Here is a 24,669-nt window from a genome sequence, read left to right as displayed (position 1 = left end):
ATAAAGTGAACCATTTTTTGAACTCTTTATTGAGTGACCACGATGCCATCCCATTTTCAGCATCAATTAGACACCTAGTTATTAACAGGATGATGATAGTAAGATATAGTGAGATGCTATTCAAAATGAAATGAAAATTTTATATTAAATGAAAACAAACCGGTAGGATCTGTGGCTAGAAAAAGTATTTCAACAGGAGCAGGTCCATGAATAGAAATTGAACAAAAATTAATTAGATATCATAAAGGGTGTGAGAGATAATAGAATTGAAGAAAAATAAATTACAAAAGAAAACTAGATTGTACCTCTCATTTTTTTTCTTTCTCAACCTACTTCCTAGCCACTTCTGCTGTAGTAAATCCAAAGGTGTCAAACTGCATTGATGTCCCCAAAGAATTGCCTTCCAGTTCTTGCATTATATAAACACAAAGCATGGTCATTAATAGATTAAAAATGATGGCAACTCACACTATCATCACAGAATGCAGCAGATCATCATAGAAAAATGGATCATATTAGGAAAAAAAATCACACATACAGCTTTCTCATCGTCATCCTAAAAGTTTGAAAGATCTTGTTGCTTTATTTCAACTCTGTTCTTCCTTGATGAAGACTATGTTATTCAGGAAATAAGAGAACCCAATTTACAGGTTGTCAAGTCGAAAACTGCTACTAGGAGTGGTTCTTCGGTATCTAGACCACTTGGATTCGAGAAGTTCTCTCCTGTGCTGGGGATTGGGGTGAATATAACACCAACAAAATCTCCTGCTTTATTTGCTGTTGCTATTACATCCCAAAATAACCAAATATTGACCTTTATCTGCATTACATATCATTCCTATTACGTCCTGAAGACTTACAGTTTTAAGCTCACCCAATTTATCCGCACCAAATATTGACCTTTATATGCATTAAATATTATTTACATTCTTTTGGAGGTAGAAAGAGATGGGTGTAACTACAACAGTGTTGGCCTAGCTTCCTGTAACAACAAAAATTTGAACCAATTAATAATAATATGTGTAATCAATCAAACTTAAGTTAAACTTAAAGATAAGATTAAGATAGTTTAGTTTAGTTTACAAAAAGAAAGAAAGAAATTCATGACGAGTAACCTCTAACCAAGGGATCTAACGTTGTTTGCTCTTTGTTTTGGTGATTTTGGATTTCCCATGCTGTTGTTGTTCGTTAGGTGGTTTCCAGATGATATCTTCAAGATTGTTACAGAAATTCTTGTAAAACTGCATGCAACCACCAACATTATTTAAGAATTACAATTATCAATATAAAAATATTAAATATTAAAATTAATAAAAGAAGAAGCACCTTAAGGTATTCAGCACTATCTCCTACTGCTTTATGAATGTCAACCATCACAAAATTGGAGGTCACTTGAAAAACCTGCTTTCATCAATTCATTACTTGCTTTCTTGCTATTATATATTGTATAATAATAATAATAATAATAATAATAATAATAATAATAATAATAATAATATCCGTAAGTAAATAAGGTCAAAAACTCACTTCCAAGATAATGGAAAAATGGGACTTCTTATTAGCAGAAAGCCCTTCTACTTTCATCTGAAAATAATATAATAAAAAAAAGAAAGTAAGCATTTCCTCCTTCCCTATAGATTGTAATTACTATTCCACCCATTCATTGTTATTGATCATTAATAATCTATTTTTATGTAAAATGTGTGTGTGTAACCTTGTAATTTCGAATGTGTGTCTTGAAGCTCATCGACTAAGCAACGACTTACATACTTGATAACACAATCTTTGCAGGTTTTTGAGAAGCAAACCGAGTTATGTGGGTCACAGGGTCCTGTCAAACGCAAGCAAGCATGTACTTTTCACATAAATTTCATTTTCTAAATACCTAATTTCAAAAACCGATATCAATTTACGTTTCAACATATAATTTTGAAAAAACTATTTGCAATTGCATGCATGTATTCAAGATTTGTGGGTGGAGTGGGGTAGATAGAATTCAAACCTGATCACGGTCAAACATGGAAGACAAGTTTAATCCTTGAGACAGGATTATCATATCGAATGCATTAAGAGACAGAGGGCATGCATCTTCGTCTGTTTGTTGCTCATCACCACCTCCCTCTTCCTACATACATACATCATATACATCATACATGATATACACAACTGTTGGTATTATTTTTAGCATTTCATTGTTTGTTTATTGAATATGAAATTGACATAAGTTATAGAAGAATAGGTTTTGCCTTTTACCTCTGAGTCATCAAAAACAGCATTTACATCATTCAGATTAACATCTTCATACTCAACAACTCTAGCAGGGACATAATTCTTTTTGAACCATTCATCATTCCTTATTTCTCCAATACCAATACGCTGCACATAACCATCACATCATTAACTAACACTAGTCTCTCATACTAACCAACATCATGCAAGATGGATGATCGACTACTGCTCATAGTGTCAGGATTTGGATCTAAAATCCGATGAATTAACAATTTCATCAAATGGGAGGTATCCAGCCATCAGTACATATAGGATGACTCCACATGACCATACATCCGCCAAAGCACCATTGTAACCTTTGTGACTCAGTACCTAAACCACACCACCAACAAAGAATGAAGCAATGGTAAATATGCATGTAGGTTAGGTAACACTACCAAAGTCTACAAAAAGATGAAAAAAAAAGGATAAGTTGCACCTATAATTACCTCTGGTGCAACATAGTTGGCAGTTCCACAGGTTGTTCGAAGGATACTGACACCCTGCAGACACATAAATTAATGATGATGATCCTGATGGGCGATACTATAACAACATATTCAAATCTTACTTCTGCTGGCAATGCACTAAGTCCAAAATCTGAAATCTTTAAATTTCCTTGGGAATCTAACAAAAGATTTTCAGGCTGCAAAAGGAAAGTAAGAGGTAAAATTAGTAGATAATGATTTAAAAGACTGATTTCATATATACTATCTTGGCTGGTTGTCCAAGTTTCAGGTTTTCCAAGATGTGTAGGTGAAAACATGGGCTAAGTCGCTTCCTGAGTTTGTGATCAGATTTTAGCATAATGTTATGGCATAATGTTACATTAGGGAGTAACTATAAACCGAAAATCCCCACAATCTTATTGAACCCAATTATTTATATCAGGATATAATGATCAGATTTTAGCATAGTTGAAAAATGAAATTTGGATTTAATATAAAATGACATGAAATTTGGTTGATTTAATAGCACCCTTTTGATATTTCTAGTTGTATTTTAGTTGACTAGGTAGACTATTAATCATTTTGGTTTTGGGACTTCTTAATTATGCTCTTGGCATATAACTGAGGCTATTGTAATTGCTATTTTCCAAATATTAGGACACTACATATAAGATATGATAGTTACGTGTGTGTAAATGTCCAAATAAAGTGTATTCTATACACTTGAATGTCATAGTAACAACTAGTATAACTCAAAATAAGAATTACCTGATCTTGAAGCCAACCACAATTCAAGACATCTAGAAACAATAATCATGGTTCTCTTAACTTCAAATTAAGAGAACTCAGAAAGTATAACCACATCAAAACATGTAATAAAAACAAATTTGATATGCATATGATTCACCAAAACTCATATTAGGTGAGTGAGTACTGATCTCAAGCTAAGAAATCAAGGTTTCCATATATGACAGGGATACCAACGAGCATCTCCTTCAATGTCTTGGACATAACCAGATACGAACACAAGACAGATAAAATCGAACGTATGAATTACTTACTGATATCCAATAACTGAGTGGGGATGAGCAGAAAACCTGATGCGCTGCGTGTTGATACTATGATAAGCATATGTTAACGCGTAAAAGAAACTGAAAACCCTAATTCAACTTCTTTTGAATCCCAAACGCCATTTTCAGATGCTTACATGCAAAATACAAAAACCCAACATCCTCTGAGCAGCCATAAAAAACCAAAAAAATACAAAATTAGTTGACTAAGAAAAAATAACCTTAGCCAATGTTGTACCTGGGATTCAAAACAAAAACCCAATGTTTCATTCTTTAATCTTGTGGTATGTTGTGTTGGTGGTATAATGGGGCTTTATTGGTGGCGCTGGTGAACCAGAGAGAAGTCGAAGGATGGTGGGTGGTTGTCGAGTAGTAGGGGTAGAGAGAGAGAGAGAGAGAGAGAGAGAGAGAAAATCAAGTGTGGTGTATGTGACTCTCCTCAACGTCAAGATTGAGAAAATGAGGTGTGGTGTCTTCGAAGGCACCAGTGGGAGGTACATGTTTTCCCTAGATCCAGAACTCCCACCAGATTTCTTCCCGGACTTCATGCTCTTCCATGGGTCGACTTTCTTCCCTTCGCCACTCTGATTACGCAGACGTACCTGCGAGAGTCGGTCCTCGAAAATTGAATTCTCGAGTGATTCGGAGGTGGGACCACCAGTAGAGGAAGAACCATCGAGCGTTTCTTTCGTTTTGAAGGAGAAGGTTAGGGGCTGCGGTGCGTGGGATACGAGTGGGGACAGAGGGATTGGCATTCCGATCTTGAACCGGTATCTTGAGATGGCAGAAGTGTGTGCTTAGGTTTCTAGACGCACTCCAAACTCTTAAAGCTTAGGGCTTGCAGAGAGAGAGAGAGAGAGAGAGAGAGAGAGAGAGAGAATACAGAGGTAAAGGAAGACGAGCCGATTCAAAAGGATGTGTTGATTCAAAAGGATTATTAGGGTTCTATTGTAGGATTCTAGTGTGGATTGAGTTTTTAAGGCTCAATGGCGGTGGCAGTGGCGATGGCTTAGGGTTTACAGAGAGAAAGGAGTGAATCAAAAGGGAGATACTGAGGAGAGAGAGGGTAGAAGCGGGGTTCTTCAAAATTTTAGAATTTCAGACGATTTCGTTTTCCCCCTTTAAAAACGCGCCTTTAGGCAAAAAAAATATAAAGCAAAAAAAAAAATATAAAGCGACACATTTAGAGGACGCACACTTTATGAAAGGCGCCCTCCGCTTTTTGTTTTCTTTTCTTACACTAATTTTAGGGCATGCATGAATGCGTGTCCACTATCCTTCAAATTTTGTAAAATTGACATTATTTTTTAGAGCACACACCAATGCGCGTCTTCTATCAGCGAGTGTCATTGTTTGCGCGTCATTAATGGGCTGTTTTCTAGTAGTGATTGTTATTTTATGTTACAAAAAATTACATGCGTTTTTTGTCCATTAAAGGTGTCTTAGAAAAACAAAGGTTGGGTTATGTTTATGTGTATTTTAGATTGCATAAATAAGCCTTGGACTATTTGTGTTGTTTGTGTGAATTTTTAAAAAATGGTTTGTAATATTCTTTTATTCATAAAATACGTAATAAAAATAGCTTGTTTTTATTCTTGTTATTTTTTATGTAATAGATTAGTTTTCGACTAGATTTATCTTATGAAAATTGTACTATGATGAACATGGAGGGAATTTCTTGAAGAACCATGGAGACCCATGATTTTATGAACATTTTATAAAAGTTCATAACCTTTACAAAATCTTTATAAAACTGCAACAAAGTCGATTGTCATTGGAAGTGGGAGCTTGAAGATCACATGAAGAACAAGTTGTAATATTTGGTCCCTTTATCCCTTAAGAAAAACTTAACACTTTTGTGATGTCTCACCGAAGTGTTATTTAGATCAAGACTTGTTTACGTCAAATGCATATTTGTGTTGTTTATTTTTATGAAAATATTCTTAGTGGTTGACAAATTAGATTTTCACAAACTCAAACTATTTTTTTTACGAAATAAACATCAATTGGAGTTCATTTTTCAATTTAAAAAATGAGAACATAAGACGATACAAGTTATAACTTTAAAATAAAAACCGGTTTTATTAAATCCTTAATAACAATACATTTTAAAATTGTAAAACTATAAGTTTAAAATGGTGATTTTATAACTTATTCAAACTCCAAAATATTAATAACAAAAACAAGTTTTATTCAGTAATAAATAATGTTCTATATGGATCAAACTCAAACATAATATTAGATTATCATTAAAATTGAACCGCATCAAAATCTAAAAACCAAATTTTATATTTGAACCTTAAATGTGATTTTTTGAAAACTGATACGATGATTAATCGGATGAATGCAATTATCATGATATCATTTGTTTTAAAATAGAATAATAAAACCTACAAATCTCTTCTCAAAAGGCAAGTCTATGCCATCCAACTTTAGAAATATTTGCACACCATTTGTATAATTCTTGTGAGATAAATGATACCTAACCAATTCTGTTATCTTTTGGTGGCCAAAGTATGTTTCCAATTTCTATAACAAAGTTATTGGTTAATTATACAAGTTTCTCTACTTGGATGAGTTGATTGGAAACCTCTTATGATCAAGGTCACCGAAGCAAGCTAGAGTGTTCTAATGTATAGATAAGACTAAACATGTCAAATTAAAAAAATGAATGGTTAAGGATCTCATACATTTAGGAATTACAAGTGATGTAATTAATAAAAACTATTTACCTTGTTAAAATTTAGTAAGTGGGATAAAGGTCATGCGACATCCCCAATTTCACGGTCATTTTAAAATTTTTATTTATGCTTATTCAAAAATCAGAGTATCCTTTTTGAAGAAAAATATTGCAGAATTTGTTCCCAGAAAACATGATAAAGATATTATCAAAGAATTTCCGAAGAAATGTATTTTATTTATAGTAAAACATTAGGATGTCATCGTCAATACAGAAACATAAGCATAAACAAACCTTACATTCATTTACACTAATGGTTTAGATCCCCTTTAATCTCTCAGTGTAATGTATCTTCATATCGACACCTGTGATATAAATAAACTGAGTGGGTCTAGTCGGGAAACCTGGTGAGTACATAGGCTTTACAATCCACAATAATATAATTAATTTGTTTCTTCACATGTTTTATGTCAAACAATTAACCCGATTACCCATCCCCTTTTTCTTTATTTGTTCTTCCCTAAATATTTATCCTAAGGGTCATCTCCAACATCGTTTTTACCTCTCATCGCCTTACATCGCATTTCCGTATCTGTTTGTTCCAAAGGAATTTTCCTAAGGATCATCGCCTACATCGCATAGACAGTATTGATTTGGCGATTACTCCACCAATACGTGTCCAATATGGGTTAGAGTATCATCACATGAATATGTAGTTACTACATCGCCTGAACTCGTAATTCATCACTTACAGGTTATGAGCCTGCCAGGGTTTCCACATGACTTGTTTACATTAGTCAGTGGTCATCATCTATACTCTGGTAGATCACTACATCGCAACATCGCATGTCAAGATTATGGAATCTCCTAATCATCTCTAATCTCACATCACATATTTGTCATCACCTAGTTATCATCACCTATGTCTTATCACCGGTCACTACCCAATACATATTTTTAAGTATATAATACTTTATATGATTAAATCAGTTAAACATCATCACATAATATCTTATCTAACACTTAATATTCACGACATAGATAATAAGCACATAAGCATGGAATTATCCAGATACTTCATATCTATGTGTAAGATGAAAGTAACTATGCACTTACTTGATAAAGTGATGACTCATAACTCGGGCAGCACTTTGCTTCTAGCAACTGTCTTTTCCTTTGACGTAACCTAATGTCGTTATCATTACATCTTTGTTTATTATTTATTGCGACTAATTATTAGTCTAGATCCATCATTAACTCAAAGCCTACTTCACGATTTATCAAGTAAGGAACAACCAGGTAGGATCATATCGGAGGTAGGGTCTGTTTGGTATACGAAGTATACTGTTTGGAAATCCCACTTTAAGCACCTCACTATATCACATGCTAGACATCATCCTCATAAGTAGATCAATCAGTATAACGACTTGGAATCACAAATAAATCGTGTTTATAGGTTCATAATAATGATAATGAACTTCAACAAAAGTTATACTTAAAATATGGTAAGCATAATACACTTACTGGGGGTTTTAGCGAGGAACTAGGCTTTACGCGGACAGAACTTCTGAGCCGAAAACTCTTCTTCTCGGAGCCTTTTGGCGCTCCACGACTCACTACTAACACCTAGGAGGTGCTAGGGAAAGGCTTAGAGGGTTTGGGAGTGTTTGGGAGAGAAATGTGTAACATCCCGAATATCAAGAGTAGAGTTGAAGGGCTAAAAGACTAAATTGGGAAAGAGCAACTCGGCGAGTCCATGGGTGGACTCGGCGAGTAGAGTCGCGACTTGGTCGCGTGTTAAGTAACCGACTCGGCGAGTCAGGAAGATGGACTCGGTGAGTGGGCGCTGAGTGGAGAAAACCCTAATTCTCGGGGTTGAGCCCTATATAAAGAACATAACATCCATTCCCCCAACCTCTTTACTCATCCTCAAGTCCAGAAACCCTAACCTTCGTATGTGAGTGGATCAAGTTGCATTTGGGAGCTTGGAGAAGCAATTGTTGAGGAAATCTTGAAGGGTAGGAGGCTTTGAGCAAGGGGCATTGCTTGGATTTGAGTTCCATTGCAGTTGGGGCGTTCTTTTGAGGTAATATCTCGTCCTTGGGCTGTTACTCTTATGGATTCATCATTACGGGGTTTGTGGGGAGCTTATCTTTTGGTGTTTTGGAGTTTAGAGGTTAGATCTGAGGTTGCTACCTCAGATCTGGAATGGAGAAGGGTTGGAATGTCTGAAAGTCCCTGTGTTTGAGTGTGTAGTGAAGCTATCATGTCCCAAACCCTAGCCCTAAAGTGTTAAAGGCCTAGATCTCTTTGGATTCACGTAAAGTTTGCCACTTTACGTGATGGATGGGTTGTAGGAGGCTAGATCTATGTTTTGGATCAATTGCATGGCCTCGAGTGCTTTTGTATGGATTCAGACCGGTGGTACTCGGCGAGTCCCATGGGTGGACTCGACGAGTTGCTTGAAGATGAGCTGGAACTCGACGAGTTGAAAGAACAACTCAGCGAGTTGGATGAAGATGGCCTGGAACTCGGCGAGTTGTATGAACAACTCGGCGAGTAGGTTGAAGATAGCCTTAGACTCGGCGAGTTTGTTCTTGGACTCGGCGAGTCTTGTCGAAGAGTCCCAACATTTTCTGGTCGAGTCGAGAATCGGTGAGTCAAGGGATGACTCGGTGAGTTGTATGCGAGTGGAGTCAGAGATGTTGGACTCGGCGAGTCTCGGGGTGACTCAGCGAGTTAGGTCGCGGATTGAAGGAAGTCCTGAGCTTGGGGACTCAGCGAGCCATCGGGTTGACTCGGCGAGTAGAGTCAGTCAGGGGTTGACTTTGACCTTGTCCAAGGGTTGACCAATTGTCTTCCGGGGTATTTTGGTAATTAAGTGTAACAGCCCGGATTTCCAGGTATCTTTTATTCATGTATTTTTGGTGTTTTGTGAGGGGACTCGGCGAGTTGGAGCTCAAACTCGCCGAGTAGGATCGCGGTTCTGGACGCGGGTTCGCGCCTAGACTCGGCAAGTCCAAGGGATGGACTCGGCGAGTCCGGGTTGTTTAATGAAACCCTAATTTCCCGGTCCTAAGCCCTATTTAAAGGACCTTATGGCCCTTCATTGCGGCTACCATGACCTTGAGAGCACCAAAGCGGCTGAGAGTTCTTGTGAGTGAGATAAGAGGCCATTATTCATCAAATTTGTGTGTGTTTGCAAGAAAGGAAGGGGAAAGGAAAGCTAGAAGAGTTGGGGAGCTTGGATCTACTTCCATTTCGTCAGAGGATGCTTTTTGAGGTATCATTCAGAGCTTATTCTCGTGTTTTTGTTGTTATAGTCAAATCTAGGGTTTCTTCATGCCTTGTTTGCTTTGTATTTGGAGAGTGAGACGTCCCATGGGGATATGGTACCTAGATCTGGACCTTATTAGGTCCAGAGAGTCCCAAATGCCATGCTTTTTGTCTTCACTTTTGAGTTGGAAACTTAGGTTGCCATTTTAGAGGTCATTTCTTCAAAAGGAGCCTTGTAGGTGTTGCATGGTAGCCAAGACTGTGACTTTACGTGATGAATGAGCTTGGGAGGGCCAGATCTATGAGCTTGGGGTGTACTCGACGTGTCAGGAGAGGATCCGAGGGAGTCAGTGAACACGTATAGACTCGCCGAGTCGCCCTAGTGCACTCGCCGAGTCCGGTCAAAGTTGACCGTTGACTGTTGACCAGAGTTGACTAGTGTTGACTTGATAGGGGTAGTCAACCTTAGTGGTAAAAGTGTTAATTAGAGATATATGATGTTATAGGAGGATTATAGCTCGGAGGATCGAGCACGAGTGATTTCCAGGATTCGCGAGTTATCGAAATATACGAGGTGAGTCTTCTCACTATACTTTACCTAGAGTAGATAATCAGAGTTATGTGACAGAGTATTTGTATGCTATGTGTATGTTATGTGTTGTACTGCATTATTTCTATGTGATTTATGCTGTGCATGTTTATAGAGTTGGAACCGGAAGGTTCCCAGAGTTAGAACAAGTGGGTTCACAGAGTAGGGTCTACGTACCCACAGAGTTGTAGCCTCGAGTGGCTAATATGTGTTATGTGTGGTATATTGGGGAACTCACAGCTTTGTGCTTACAGTGTTAGTGTTGTTTGTTTCAGGTACTAGTGATGACCGTGGGAAGGCGCCGACTTGATCTGTACACATGCATGGGATTTTTATGATATGTGATCTTGGGATTTTGTATGATATGGATTGGAGTTTTAAACTTGATGTTTTATGGAAATCAAATGAAAATGTTTTTATATTATGCGAAAAATTATTTTGAAATTCATGGTGTTACAATTTGGTATCAGCGCCTTGGTCTGAGGGATTCGAGTACACCTTCGGGCGTATTTTGAACTCAAACTGAGGATTTGAGAAGTATTTTGAAAAAGAGTAAAAGATTTTGGAAAAACGCAGAGCAGAGTGTGTGTACGATCGGTCCACGCCCGAACGGTGATTTCCCAAAATACCCTCATGTTATGTGATATTGATATTGATATGATGTATTCGCATGCTAGAGTAGGCTAGGTATTCCTATTAGGACTAGAGTGGCCTGATTTATGATACCTTAGCCTAGGAAGAGGTGAGTTGCTATGAGATGCTTGAGAGTGAGTAGGTAGCAGCGAGGGGCTTATGAGTGATCTTTTAGAGAGTGGCCTATGCATGATAGAGTACTTGGAATTTAGGACCCAAAGAGGAGGACTTGGGGTGTATTCTGATATGGTACGGAGAGTAGTATTGGGCCTGTACTACTGAAAGCACCGGAGTGGTGTACAACCCAAGTAAGAATCTTTGGAATACCAAGGATCAAGGAGGGATGAGTTGTCGAGTGTGAGTATGCTCGAATGGAATCTAACTTATCGTATGTTGTATTTCAGAGGTAGATCATGGTGAGGACACGTTTGATGCCTGAGAGCAGTGATACCAGTGATGAAGAGATCCACCGGATCATCCACGAGGAGGTGGCTACGGCCATCAGGGCAGAGATACCAGAGATGTTCGGTTCTATTAAGACCACGCTGATTGAGACCTTTGACGAGCGTTATGCCGCTCTTTCTGAGGCTGCTGTTGCAGCGGCCACCACAGCTATTGCTGCCGCGAGGCCGCAAGGTGGTGATGCGTTGCTGTTCCGGGAGTTCAACAACACGAAACCACCAGAGTTTGATGGGACCCAGGACCCGGTGGCAGCTATGAGGTGGATTTCTGACATAAAGGGGTGTTTCTTCACTTGCTCATCTCCTGAGCATTTGAAGGTTCAGTTCGCGCTGAACCAGCTTCGCTTGGGACCGAAGGACTGGTGGAAGTTTGTGACGGCGCACTTTACGCCTGCTGAGCTTGCGGCAGTGACCTGGGAGAGGTTCACAACCATGTTCCGAGATGAGTACGTTCCCCAGGTGGAGAGGGAGCGTTTGGCCCAGGAGTTTCTGACCCTCAAGCAGGATACTGAGTCGGTTACAGCGATTACCAGGATGTTCCATGAGAGGGAGATGTTCTGCCCTGAGCACGTGTCCACCGAGCAGGCACGTATGAGCTGATATCTGAGTATCTTGAGACGAGACATTCGGGAGTTCGCGGTGAACTCCTCGTACCAGACATTTGTTGAGCTTCAGGCAAATGCCCGGAAGAGGGAGATTGAGCTAGAGACTCAGGCCAGGGAGGAGGCGGAGTCTCAGGGGAGGGATTGGCGACCGGCACAGTCTCAGCCAGCTGTCAAGCGGGCCATGCCCACTGATCCCAAACCAGGGAGCCAGAAGGGTCTCACTTGTGGGAAGTGTGGCAAGGGTCATGATGTAGTCTGTAGAGAGGGATCTTGCTACAAGTGTGGCAAGGAGGGGCACATGGCCAAGGACTGCCCCAAGGGGTTTGCGGTGTGTTTTCACTGCAATCACACCGGACACTAGAAGGCAGAGTGTCCGCAATTGCGAGGATCATCTCAGGGAGCACCTCAGGGATCTGCCCCTGCTGCCATCAGAGTTACAGAGAGTCGGCTAGTGAAGGCCGAGGCGCCGAGGGCACGAGGGAGAGCTTTTCAGCTAACCGCGGAGGAGGTCCGCGCAGCGCCCGATGTCGTGGCTGGTATGTATTCTTTCGTATATTTATTTTGATGTTGAGATATTATGCTTATATTAAGTTATGCGTAGGTACTTTTCTTGTGAATTCTGTACCTGCCTTGGTGTTATTTGACTCGGGTGCGAGTCGGTCTTTTGTATCTTTGGCCTTTAGTCAACATATCAGTGTTAGTCGTGAGGCGTTGAGTCGGCCTCTGAGAGTGTCCATAGCTGATGAGAGGGTGATATATGCCACGGAGGTTCTCCGAGGGTGCGTAGTCGAGATTTTCGGTGTTGAGTTCCCGATTGATCTAGTTCCTATTGCGATGGGTGATGTTTGTGTCATTGTGGGCATGGACTGGTTGAGCCGATTTGGTGCGGTTATCGACTGCGAGTGGCAGCTGGTGACCATACGAGACCCTAGTGGGGGAGTTCTTTCGGTGTACGACGAGGGTACACGTTCAGGATCAGCGTTTTGTTTGGCCGCTAGGGCGAGGCAGTGTCTACATCAGGGCTGTAAGGGTTTTGTGGCGTATGTGATGGATACGCGGGTGGATTTCGAGAGGCCGAGTTCAATTGAGGAGGTTCCGATGGTGTGTGAGTTCCCGGATGTATTTTCCGAGGAGTTGTCGGGTGTGCCTCCTGTGAGGCAAGTGGAGTTTCGTATCGATTTGGTTCCGGGGGCCGCGCCTATCGCTAAGGTGCCTTATCGTCTTGCACCTCCATAGATGCAAGAGCTATCCTTGCAGCTTCAGGAGCTGCTGGGAAAGCGGTTTATTCGGCCGAGCAGCTCGCCGTGGGGAGCGCCTATCCTGTTTGTCAAAAAGAAGGATGGTTCACACCGGATGTGCATTGATTACCGGGAGTTGAACAAGCTGACGGTGAAGAACCGTTACCCGTTGCCGAGGATCGACGATTTGTTTGATCAGTTGCAGGGAGCATCTTGGTTCTCCAAGATCGACTTGAGGTCTGGATATCATCAGGTGAGAGTGCGAGATGAGGACATCCAGAAGACATCGTTCAGGACGCGTTATGGGCATTATGAGTTTGTGGTGATGCCTTTCGGGCTCACCAATGCCCCGACAGTGTTCATGGATCTCATGAACTGAGTGTGTAGGCCGATGCTCGATCGGTCGGTGATTGTATTTATCGACGACATTCTGGTATATTCGAGATCTAGAGAGAAACATGAGGAGCATTTCAGAGAGGTTCTCGGAGTTCTGAGATGGAGAGGCTTTATGCCAAATTTTCCAAGTGAGATTTCTGGTCGTGGGAGGTCCAGTTTTTAGGACATCTCGTTAACCAGGAAGGGATATTGGTCGATCCGGCCAAGGTTGAGGCAGTGATGAGTTGGGAGGTTCCTAAGTCACCCTCCAAGATCAGGAGTTTCCTAGGTTTGGCAGGGTATTATCGGAGGTTTATCAAGGTTTTCTCTAAGATCGCAGTGCCACTCACCAGATTGACCCGGAAGGGTGTTGCTTTTTCATGGGGCCCCAAGCAGCAAGCCTCCTTTGAGACACTTCGCCAAAGGTTGTGCGAAGCCCCGGTGTTAGCCCTCCCGGAAGGGATGGAGGACTTGGTGGTGTACTGTGATGCATCGATTTTGGGGTTGGGAGCGGTGCTGATGCAGAGAGGGCATGTGATAGCATACGCATCGAGGCAGCTGAAGCCTCATGAGGCGAGATATCCCATCCATGATCTAGAGTTGGGGGCAGTGGTGTTCGCCCTCAAGATTTGGCGACACTACTTGTATGGCGTTCGGTGTACGATATACACGGACTATAAGAGTTTGAAGTATTTGATGGATCAGCCGAACCTGAATATGCGTCAGAGAAGGTGGTTGGATATGGTCAAGGATTATGATTGTGAGATCCTGTACCACCCAGGCAAGGCTAATGTGGTAGCCGATGCATTGAGCCGCAGGGCGGAGAGCACCCCGCTGCGGGATGTATGTTTGAGATTGATCGTGATAGCTCCAATGTTGGACGCCATTCGTGGGGCACAGGCCGAGGCTGTGCGACCTGAGATGCAGAAGAAGGAACGGGTTGTTGGTTTGGTTTCAGAGTTCGTTACCGATGGTCGGGGGCTTATGACATTCCAGGGGTGTATCTGGGTACTGTTTGTGGGAGGAACGCGTACCATTTTGATGGAGGAGGCGCATCGGTCGGAATTTTCGATCCATCCGGGGGCCACTAAGATGTATTTGGATCTGAGAAAGGAGTATTGGTGGCCCTGTATGAAGAGGGATGTCGTGTCGTTTGTTGAGAGGTGCTTGACCTGCCGTAGGGTTAAGGCCGAGCACCAGAGGCCGCATGGTATGTTGCCGCCATTGGAGGTTCCCAAATGGAAATGGGAACAGATCACTATGGATTTCATCACCAAATTGCCAAGGACTGCTAGAGGAGTTGATGCAATTTGGGTGATTGTGGACAGATTGACGAAGAGCACTCACTTCCTTGCTATCAGCGAGAGTTCTTCAGTAGAGAAATTGGCGAAGGTGTATGTGAGGGAAGTGGTATCTCGGCATGGGGTGCCAATCTCGATTGTTTCAGACCGTGATGTGCGCTTCACTTCCAGATTCTGGAAGAAGTTTCATGAGGAGTTGGGTACTAGTAAGCATTTTGGTACCGCATATCATCCCCAGACAGACGGTCAGAGTGAGCGGACGATTCAGACGCTCGAGGACATGCTCCAGGCATGTGTGTTGGATTTCGGGGGTAGCTGGGATGCATATTTGCCCTTGTAAGAGTTTTCCTACAACAACAGCCATCATTCGAGCATTGGTATGCCACCCTTTGAGCTGTTGTACGGGAGAAGGTGTCGGACCCCTATTTGTTGGGGAGAGGTTGGACAGCGGGTAATGGGCAGTATAGAGATCGTACTTCAGACGTCAGAGCAAATCCAGCAGGTCAGAAAGAGGTCGTTGACCGCTCAGAGCCGACAGAAGAATTACGCAGACAGGTGCCGGTCCGGTCTTGAGTTCCAGGTCGGCGACCTTGTACTCCTGAAGGTCTCTCCTTGGAAAGGAGTGATTCGATTTAGGAAGAGGGGCAAGTTGGGGCCCCAATATATTGGTCCTTTCCGTGTGATCGCGAGGGTAGGCCGGGTAGCCTATCGTTTGGATTTGCCAGCAGAGTTGGGGCAGATTCACGACACTTTTCATGTGTCGCAGCTGAGGAAGTGTATAGCCGACGAGTCGGCGGTGGTTCCATTAGAGGATATTCAGGTGGACGCGAGCCTGAATTTTTCTGAGAGGCCAGTGGCCATCAGAGATCGGAAAGTCAAGGTTCTGAGGAACAAGGAGGTACCCCTGGTGTTGATTCAGTGGCAGCATCGGAAGGGGTCAGAGATGACCTGGGAGCCGGAGCGTGAGATGCGTGAGCAGCATCCGGAGCTATTTGCAGAGCGAGACTTCGAGGGCGAAGTCTAGTTCTAGTGGAGGATAATTGTAACAGCCCGGATTTCCAGGTATCTTTTATTCATGTATTTTTGGTGTTTTGTGAGGGGACTCGGCGAGTTGGAGCTCAAACTCGCCGAGTAGGATCGCGGTACTCGACGCGGGTTTGCGCCTGAACTCGGCGAGTCCAAGGGATGGACTCGGCGGGCCCGCGCTGTTTAATGAAACCCTAATTTCCGGGTCCTAAACCCTATTTAAAGGACCTTATGGCCCTTCATTGCGGCTACCTTGACCTTGAGAGCACCAAAGCGGCTGAGAGTTCTTGTGAGTGAGATAAGAGGCCATTATTCACCAAATTTGTGTGTGTTTGCAAGAAAGGAAGGGGAAAGGCAAGCTAGAAGAGTTGGGGAGCTTGGATCTACTTCCATTTCGTCAGAGGAAGCTTCTTGAGGTATCATTCAGAGCTTATTCTCGTGTTTTTGTTGTTATGGTCAAATGTAGGGTTTCTTCATGCATTGTTTGCTTTGTATTTGGAGTGTGAGAGGTCCCATGGGGATACGGTACCTAGATCTGGACTTTATTAGGTCCAGAGAGTCCCAAATGCCATGCTTTATGTCTTCCCTTTTGAGTTGGAAACTTAGGTTGCCATTTTAGAGGTCATTTCTTCAAAAGGAGCCTTGTAGGTGTTGCATGGTAGCCAAGACTGTGACTTTATGTGATGAATGAGCTTGGGAGGGCCAGATTTATGAGTTAATGGAGCGGATCTGACCTAAGAAGCAAGATTGAGTTGATGCATGGCATGGACTCGCTGAGTCCGAAGAACAGACTCGACGAGTAGCATGAAGATTGTCCTTAACCACTCAGCAAGTGGTCTTGCCGAGTTAAGGGTTGACTCAGTGAGTCAGGGAGAGTTAGAGAGGGTTGACAGGTGGACTGAATTGAGCTGGAACTCGCCGAGTTGTTCTTGAGACTCGACGAGTTGAGTCGTGGTGGCCCCGCGATTCATGCCAGGTGGGACTCGTCGAGTTGGGGGTGTACTCGACGTGTCAGGAGAGGATCCGAGGGAGTCAGTGAACACGTAAAGACTCGCCGAGTCGCCCTAGTGCACTCGCCGAGTCCGGTCAAAGTTGACCGTTGACTGTTGACCAGTGTTGACTTGATAGGTGTAGTCAACCTTAGTGGTAAAAGTGTTAATTAGAGATATATGATGTTATAGGAGGATTATAGCTCGGAGGATCGAGCACGAGTGATTTCCAGGATTCGCGAGTTATCAAAATATACGAGGTGAGTCTTCTCATTATACTTTACCTAGAGTAGATAATCAGAGTTATGTGACAGAGTATTTGTATGCTATGTGTATGTTATGTGTTGTACTGCATTATTTCTATGTGATTTATGCTGTGCATGTTTATAGAGTTGGAACCGGAAGGTTCCCAGAGTTAGAACAAGTGGGTTCACAGAGTAGGGTCTACGGACCCACAGAGTTGTAGCCTCGAGTGGCTAATATGTGTTATGTGTGGTATATTGGGGAACTCACTAAGCTTTGTGCTTACAGTGTTAGTGTTGTTTGTTTCAGGTACTAGTGATGACCGTGGGAAGGCGCCGGCTTGATCTGTACACATGCATGAGATTTTTATGATATGTGATCTTGGGATTTTGTATGATATGGATTGGAGTTTTAAACTTGATGTTTTATGGAAATCAAATGAAAATGTTTTTATATTATGCGAAAAATTATTTTGAAATTCATGGTGTAACATTAAGGGTATTTATTGAGTTGAGTGTTTTGGTGTTCAGTGGAGGAGTTCGTGTCGGAGTTTGGAGCAGCAGGATCTTATCCTTTCAGCCGGCAGTTTCGAGGTGATTTATCCTCACTATATCAACAGGGTCTATGGCACCAAGGCCGGCCCTTATCGAATTGAGATCCGGGTAGTTGTTGTTATGTTACTGCTTTGATATGTTTGCATCCTGAGAGCTAGGATGGTATATGTTAGAGACCTGATTGAGATCGGTATCTTGAGAGATAGGGAGATGCTATGCTAGTGACCTGTTAGGTCGGTATCCTGGTTAGGATGATGATATATTATGTGAATTGTTTGATCTGCTTGTTGACTGTGAATTGCTATATGATTGTATGTATATGTGCACATGGTTGTTTGGACTGGAGTTGGGTTGAGGCGGGTCCTGCTTTGTGCTGTAGGCCAAGATACCCAGGGCGGACCGGTTGTTCTGATGGCCCAACGAGCATTCCGGATAGGCTGTAGGCCCCAAGAGGGCGGACCAGACGTGTCGAGGCTCGAAGAGTGGACCAGGCCGACTGGAGGCCCGGTGCGGGCGGACCAGTCATACTGTAGACTCAGAGAGTGGACCAGGTGGATTGAAGGCCCGGTGTGGGCGGACCAATCACACTGCAGACTCGATGTATATGGTTAGACTCGGAGGGTGGACCAGGTGGACTGTAGGCCGGTGCGGCGGACCAGTCACACAGTAGACCCGAAGTGCATGGTTGTTCTGTGATCAGATATGTTGTGGCATTTTATGCTTGTATGGTATAAGTGGTTGGTATTTTGGGGATATCTCACTAAGCTTTCGGGCTTACAGTTGTGGTTTTATGTTTTTCAGGTTCTTCAAGAGACCGTGGCAAGGCGAAGGCGTGATCGTATCGCTCCTCATGATTTTGTAGTAATGTGATTCTAGGAATACGCTAAATGTTTTGTATTGAAAACCTTTTTGTAATGATTTAATGGAATCGAGTTGTTTTTGAAAAATTTAAAATCGGTTGTATTTTTCGGTCGTTACAAGTTGGTATCAGAGCCTTGGTTTGAGTGAATTGGAGAAACACTCGTGTGAATCCGGTCTCAAATCGAGGAGAGTTTTCAAAAGAGAGTTTAAAATGGTTTTCAAATGAGTAAAGTAGGACCCGGAGGTACGATCAGCAGGAGCTAGTATGTAACCCCAAAATACCATGCATGTTATTTGTTTTTGAGCTTTAATAGAACAGCATAATGTTGCCTGATTTGTGATGCCTGTAGCCTAGGGTTTCCTAGTGGGAGATTTTCAATGTTCCTCTAGTGGTGAGGCTTGAGAGCTATTATGCATGTTTTCACTAGGGTGTTGTGGTAGTACTTCATACAAATATGGGTAGGTGTGGAAGGTAGTATGGTCTCATACTACTGAAAGCACAGGACTCATACGCGTATCAGGGAAACCATGATCTCTAGGGTTGGGTTGAGAGAGTTAGATCCCAGGATATCGGGAAGAGTTTGAGATTTTGTGTGGTGTTTTTCAGTATGGAGATTCCGAGGCATGATGAGAGTGGATCCAGATCAGGATCGGGAGCAGGAGAGGGAGTTCCGGGCGGGTCAGTACCGCCCGAGGTTATCGGTCAGATGAGCACGTGTGAGTTGGATGCGAGAATTCGTGAGATCCTGCATGATGAGATTGCTGAGTTGTTCCGGGCTGTGCAGAGATGGCTGCCGCGGTTTGGGTCGATCAAGGCCGCCATGGTTGAGTATTTTGATGAGCGCTATGCAGCTCTCACAGAGATGGCTGCCGCGGTGGCTACATCAGCTGTAGCAGTGGCAGGGGGAGGAGCTGGTCGGGGCTTTCAGTATCGGGACTTCGAAAAGACGAAGCCTCCCACCTTTGATGGAGTTCAGGACCCGATTGTTTCTATGAGGTGTTTATCGGACGTGGAGGGGTGTTTCTTCACGTGTTCATTCCCTGCTGATCAGAGGGTGAGGTGTGCTCTGAACCTGTTGAGGCTCGGGGCGAAGGATTGGTGGAGATTGACCACGGGGTCATATTCGGATGCGCAGAGGGCTGCGGTTTCATGGGATCAGTTCAGGGAGATGTTCAGTACTCGTTATGTTCTGCAAGTTGAGAGGGAGAGATTGGCTCAGGAGTTCCTTGAGCTGAAGCAGGGTTCGGAGTCGGTGACTGAGATCACCAAGATGTTCACTGAGAGGGCGATGTTTTGCCCAGAGTTCGCTTCGGAGCAGGCTCAGATATCTCGATATCTGAGCATGCTCAAGAGGGATATCAGACAGTTTGTGTCTACCCAGAGGTGCGAGACCTTGTTGGAGTTGCAGGAGGCCGCTAGGCGGCGTGAGTTAGAGATTGAGTTGCAGTTGCGTGAGCTGAGGCAGGCTCCGGTGCAATCGCAGCCAGCGCTGAAACGGTCCAAGACCGTTGATGTTAGAGTGGAGGATCTGAGCAGCCACACTTGTGGGAAGTGTGGGAGGGGTCACACCGGAGTTTGTAGGTCCGTTGGTGCATGCCGTAAGTGCGGAAAGGACGGTCACTATGCGAGGGATTGTCGGCAGTCAGCGCCGGTTCGGGATTTGAGGATTTGTTATCATTGTCATCAGGTTGGACATTTGAGGGTCAACTGTCCACAACTTGCTGCAGGACCGGTGCAGGCTCCAGCACCGGCCACTATGAGGATCACGGGTGGAGGTCAGGGTGGAGCGGAGCCCCCAAGGGCTCAGGGTCATGCTTATCAGCTTGCGGCAGAGGAGGTCAGAGCAGTGCTAGATGCAGCTGCGGGTATGCTTCTTTCTTGATATCTTGTTATCTTGTGATTATTGTGGTGTTTTGTTTATGTGTTGGTATCTTTATGTGGTTTTCGGTGCGGTATTCGTCGTTTTGAGAGTTTTGGGTTGGTTATGAGTTATTGTTTTGGGAATTTCGTTGGTTATCATCCATGAGGGTTATTAGTGGAAACCTGGCATTGGGTTGAAGGCCAGGTAGCATCTGCTTTCTGAGAAGTGGTTAGATGCAGGTTGAATTTCTTTTGAGCCGGTTATCAGTGTTGATGTGGGATCTTTTCAAGGTTGTTTATGCCTGTGTAAATCAGTCCGCGTGTAAGTGTTGGTTTTGTGCAGAGTTGTTCTGGGAGGTCGGTGATGGAAACCGGTGGTTGTTAATCAATGCTACAAGTGGGGGAGAATTGGAAAATTCTCCGGGAGATCGATGAGTATTTGAGGGTGCTTAGCTTTTGGGATTCAGCAGTGTTCCGTCAGTCCAGAGTGTAGGCTGGTAGGAGCAAGTGTCGGGCAAGCGGGGCGGAATACAGACCTAGGGCATTCGATTATGGAGGGCCTGGGAGCAGGCCGAGATCGAGCATGTGCGATTGAGACAGAGTTTCGAACCCTTAAAGGGCTAGAACAGTATGCATGGGAGGATTTCTGGGAGAGATAGCTCAGAATGATGAATGCTAGTTGAGCGGTCCGGATAGACTGAATGGCCGGTAGGCATACCAGTCAGGCCGAAGGCTCGGAGAACGGTCCAGCCTAACTGAAGGCCTGGTGAGGCGGTCCAGTCATGCTGAAGACTCTACAGGTATTGTTGGATCGGTTCGAGGATATGGATTGTGTATGTTGCAGTGTGATTGCGTTAGAAGGTCTGGCCCCGGGTAGTGATCTTGATTAGTTGAGATAGTGCATGGGCTTGAGAGTCCCTGCGATGAAAGTCAGAGTATGTGTGTTGGATGGATAGCGGATACGCTATAAAAGGGTGGTGTAGTGTTAGGCAAGCACCGTGGCACTTGTCGGAGTGGCAGTGTGGCCAAGTGGATTCCTTGGTAAAGGAAAAGAGAGAGGTGTGTAACTCCGAGAGGGAGTGCAAGTTCACGGAAGTGAAAGCGGCAGAGCAGAGTTATGATTAGAGTAATTCGAGTATGGTTATTGAGCAGCGTGTTTGCGGCAGTGGAACAGAAGCACATCTGGTTTGGGATGTCTGCTGAGGTCGCGGAGGGAATTCCGCAGGTGTAGAGCCAAAAGGCTCGGAAGGGATGCAGGGAGAGAGTCTTGGGATCTGAGTGTGATTCTGATCAGGGAATTGGGTATGTATTAGTGGTTCATCCTAGGGGATGTTTGGAGATATCATCAGTGTATCGGGTTTTCCCAACCTGAGGGTGCTAGAGCTAGTTCAGCATGTGTATGTGATTGCAAGAGGATAACTCGTGGGAGTTGCTCTGAGATTGAAGAATGGGTCTTTCCGTCAGCATGGAATGGATAGAGTGGGATTCGGATCGGGAATCCGATGGTTCATGGTTTTCTAGCTCATATGGATCGAGTGATGGTTGTGATTTGGTGCAATGATGCATCTTGGGTAATTCTCGATTGTTGAGTGTGATTATCAGAGGGTACAGCCGGTGCCCGGTTTGAGACGGTGGTCAGGACACCGCAAGGAAAGAGGAAATGAGTTCGATTTTCGATGGTTATGCCTTGAGGAACCTGGTCCGGTTAGGGCCAGGTGGCGCGTCATGGGAGTATTTTGGAGTTGAGTTGCCGTAGGCTTCGAGGACGAAGCCTAATTTAAGTGGGGGAGAATTGTAACATCCCGAATATCAAGAGTAGAGTTGAAGGGCTAAAAGAGTAAATTGGGAAAGAGCGACTCGGCGAGTCCATGGGTGGACTCGGCGAGTAGAGTCGTGACTTGGTCGCGTGTTAAGTAGCTGACTCGGCGAGTCAGTAAGACGGACTCGGCGAGTAGGCGCTGAGTGGAGAAAACCCTAATTCTCGGGGTTGAGCCCTATATAAAGAATATAACATCCATTCCCCCAGCCTCTTTACTCATCCTCAAGTCCAGAAACCCTAACCTTCGTATGTGAGTGGATCAAGTTGCATTTGGGAGCTTGGAGAAGCAATTGTTGAGGAAATCTTGAAGGGTGGGAGGCTTGGAGCAAGGGGCTTTTCTTGGATTCGAGTTCCATTGCAGTTGGGGCGTTCTTTTGAGGTAATATCTCGTCCTTGGGCTGTTACTCTTATGGATTCATCATTACGGGGTTTGTGGGGAGCTTATCTTTTGGTGTTTTGGAGTTTAGAGGTTAGACCTGAGGTTGCTACCTCAGATCTGGAATGGAGAAGGGTTGGAATGCCTGAAAGTCCCTGTGTTTGAGTGTGTAGTGAAGCTATCATGTCCCAAACCCTAGCCCTAAAGTGTTAAACGCCTAGATCTCTTTGGATTCACGTAAAGTTTGCCACTTTACATGATGGATGGATTGTAGGAGGCTAGATCTATGTTTTGGATCAATTGCATGGCCTGGAGTGCTTCTGTATGGATTCAGACCGGTGGTACTCGGCGAGTCACATGGGTGGACTCGACGAGTTGCTTGAAGATGAGCTGGAACTCGACGAGTTGGAAGAACAACTCGGCAAGTTGGATGAAGATGGCCTAGAACTCGGCGAGTTGTATGAACAACTCAGCGAGTAGGTTGAAGATAGCCTTAGACTCGGCGAGTCTATTCTTGGAATCGGCGAGTCTTGTCGAAGAGTCCCAACATTTTCTGTCGAGTCGAGAATCGGTGAGTCAAGGGATGACTCGGTGAGTTGTGTGCGAGTGGGCTCAGAGTTGTTGGACTCGACGAGTCTCGGGGTGACTCGGCGAGTTAGGTCGCGGATTGAGGAAAGTCCTGAGCTTGGGGACTCGGCGAGTCATCGGGTTGACTCGGCGAGTAGAGTCAGTCAGGGGTTGACTTTGACCTTGTCCAAGGGTTGACCAATTGTCTTCTGGGGGTATTTTGGTAATTAAGGGTATTTATTGAGTTGAGTGTTTTGGTGTTCAGTGGAGGAGTTCGTGTCAGAGTTTGGAGTAGCGGGATCTTATCCTTTCAGCCGGCAGTTTCGAAGTGAGTTATCCTCACTATATCAATAGGGTTTAAGGCACCAAGGCCGGCCCTTGTCGGATTGAGATCTGGGTAGTTGTTGTTATGTTACTGCTTTGATATGTTTGCATCCTGTGAGCTAGGATGGTATATGTTAGAGACCTGATTGAGATCGGTATCTTGAGAGATAGGGAGATGCTATGCTAGTGACCTGTTAGGTCGGTATCCTGGTTAGGATGATGATATGTTATGTGATCTGTTTGATCTGCTTGTTGACTGTGAATTGCTATATGATTGTATGTATATGTGCACATAGTTGTTTGGACTGGAGTTGGGTTGAGGCGAGTCTTGCTTTATGTTGTAGGCCAAGATACCCAGGGCGGACCGGTTGTTCCGAAGGCCCAGCGAGCGGTCCGGATAGGCTGTAGGCCCCAAGAGAGCGGACCAGACGTGCCGAGGCTCGGAGAGTGGACCAGGCCGATTGAAGAACCGGTGCGGGCAGACCAGTCATACTATAGACTCAGAGAGTGGACCAGGTGGATTGAAGGCCCGGTGTGGGCTGACCAATCACACTGCAGACTCGATGTATGTGGTTAGACTCAGAGGGTGGAACAGGTGGACTGTAGGCCGGTGCGGCGGACCAGTCACACAGTAGACCCGAACTCCATGGCTGTTCTATGATCATATATGTTGTGGCATGTTATGCGTGTATGGTATAAGCGGTTGGTATTTTGGGGATATCTCACTAAGCTTTCGGGCTTACAGTTGTGGTTTTATGTTTTTCAGGTTCTTCAGGAGACCGTGGCAAGGCGAAGGCGTGATCGTACCGCTCCTCATGATTTTGTAGTAATGTGATTCTGGGAATACGCTAAATGTTTTGTATTGAAAACCTTTTTGTAATGATTTAATGGAATCGAGTTGTTTTTGAAAAATTTAAAATCGGTTGTATTTTTCGGTCGTTACAAAAGGTTAGAGAGGTGTGCAGAAATGAAGTGATTTGCGCCTCTATTTATAGGTTGTCTGATGGACGAATGCTGAGAGTTCCCTTGCTGAACGTTGGGCATTCCCATACCACATGTCACCATCTGGTGACAAGCAATAGTGAGGAAGAAGTGTCTCAGATC

General features: G+C 44.0%; 1 pseudogene; it reads right to left on the bottom strand.

The window, feature by feature from the left end:
* Positions 1-1,130: 1,130 nt before the first annotated feature.
* On the bottom strand, positions 1,131-4,542 carry LOC145095950 (CBL-interacting serine/threonine-protein kinase 8-like; annotated as a pseudogene).
* Between the last annotated feature and the right edge of the window lie 20,127 nt (positions 4,543-24,669).

Source organism: Lactuca serriola, chromosome 3, assembly GCF_051521515.1.
Source record: "Lactuca serriola cultivar US96UC23 chromosome 3, Lser_US96UC23_V15, whole genome shotgun sequence".
Lineage (NCBI taxonomy): Eukaryota > Viridiplantae > Streptophyta > Magnoliopsida > Asterales > Asteraceae > Lactuca > Lactuca serriola.
This window is presented reverse-complemented; position numbering and strand designations above follow the sequence as displayed.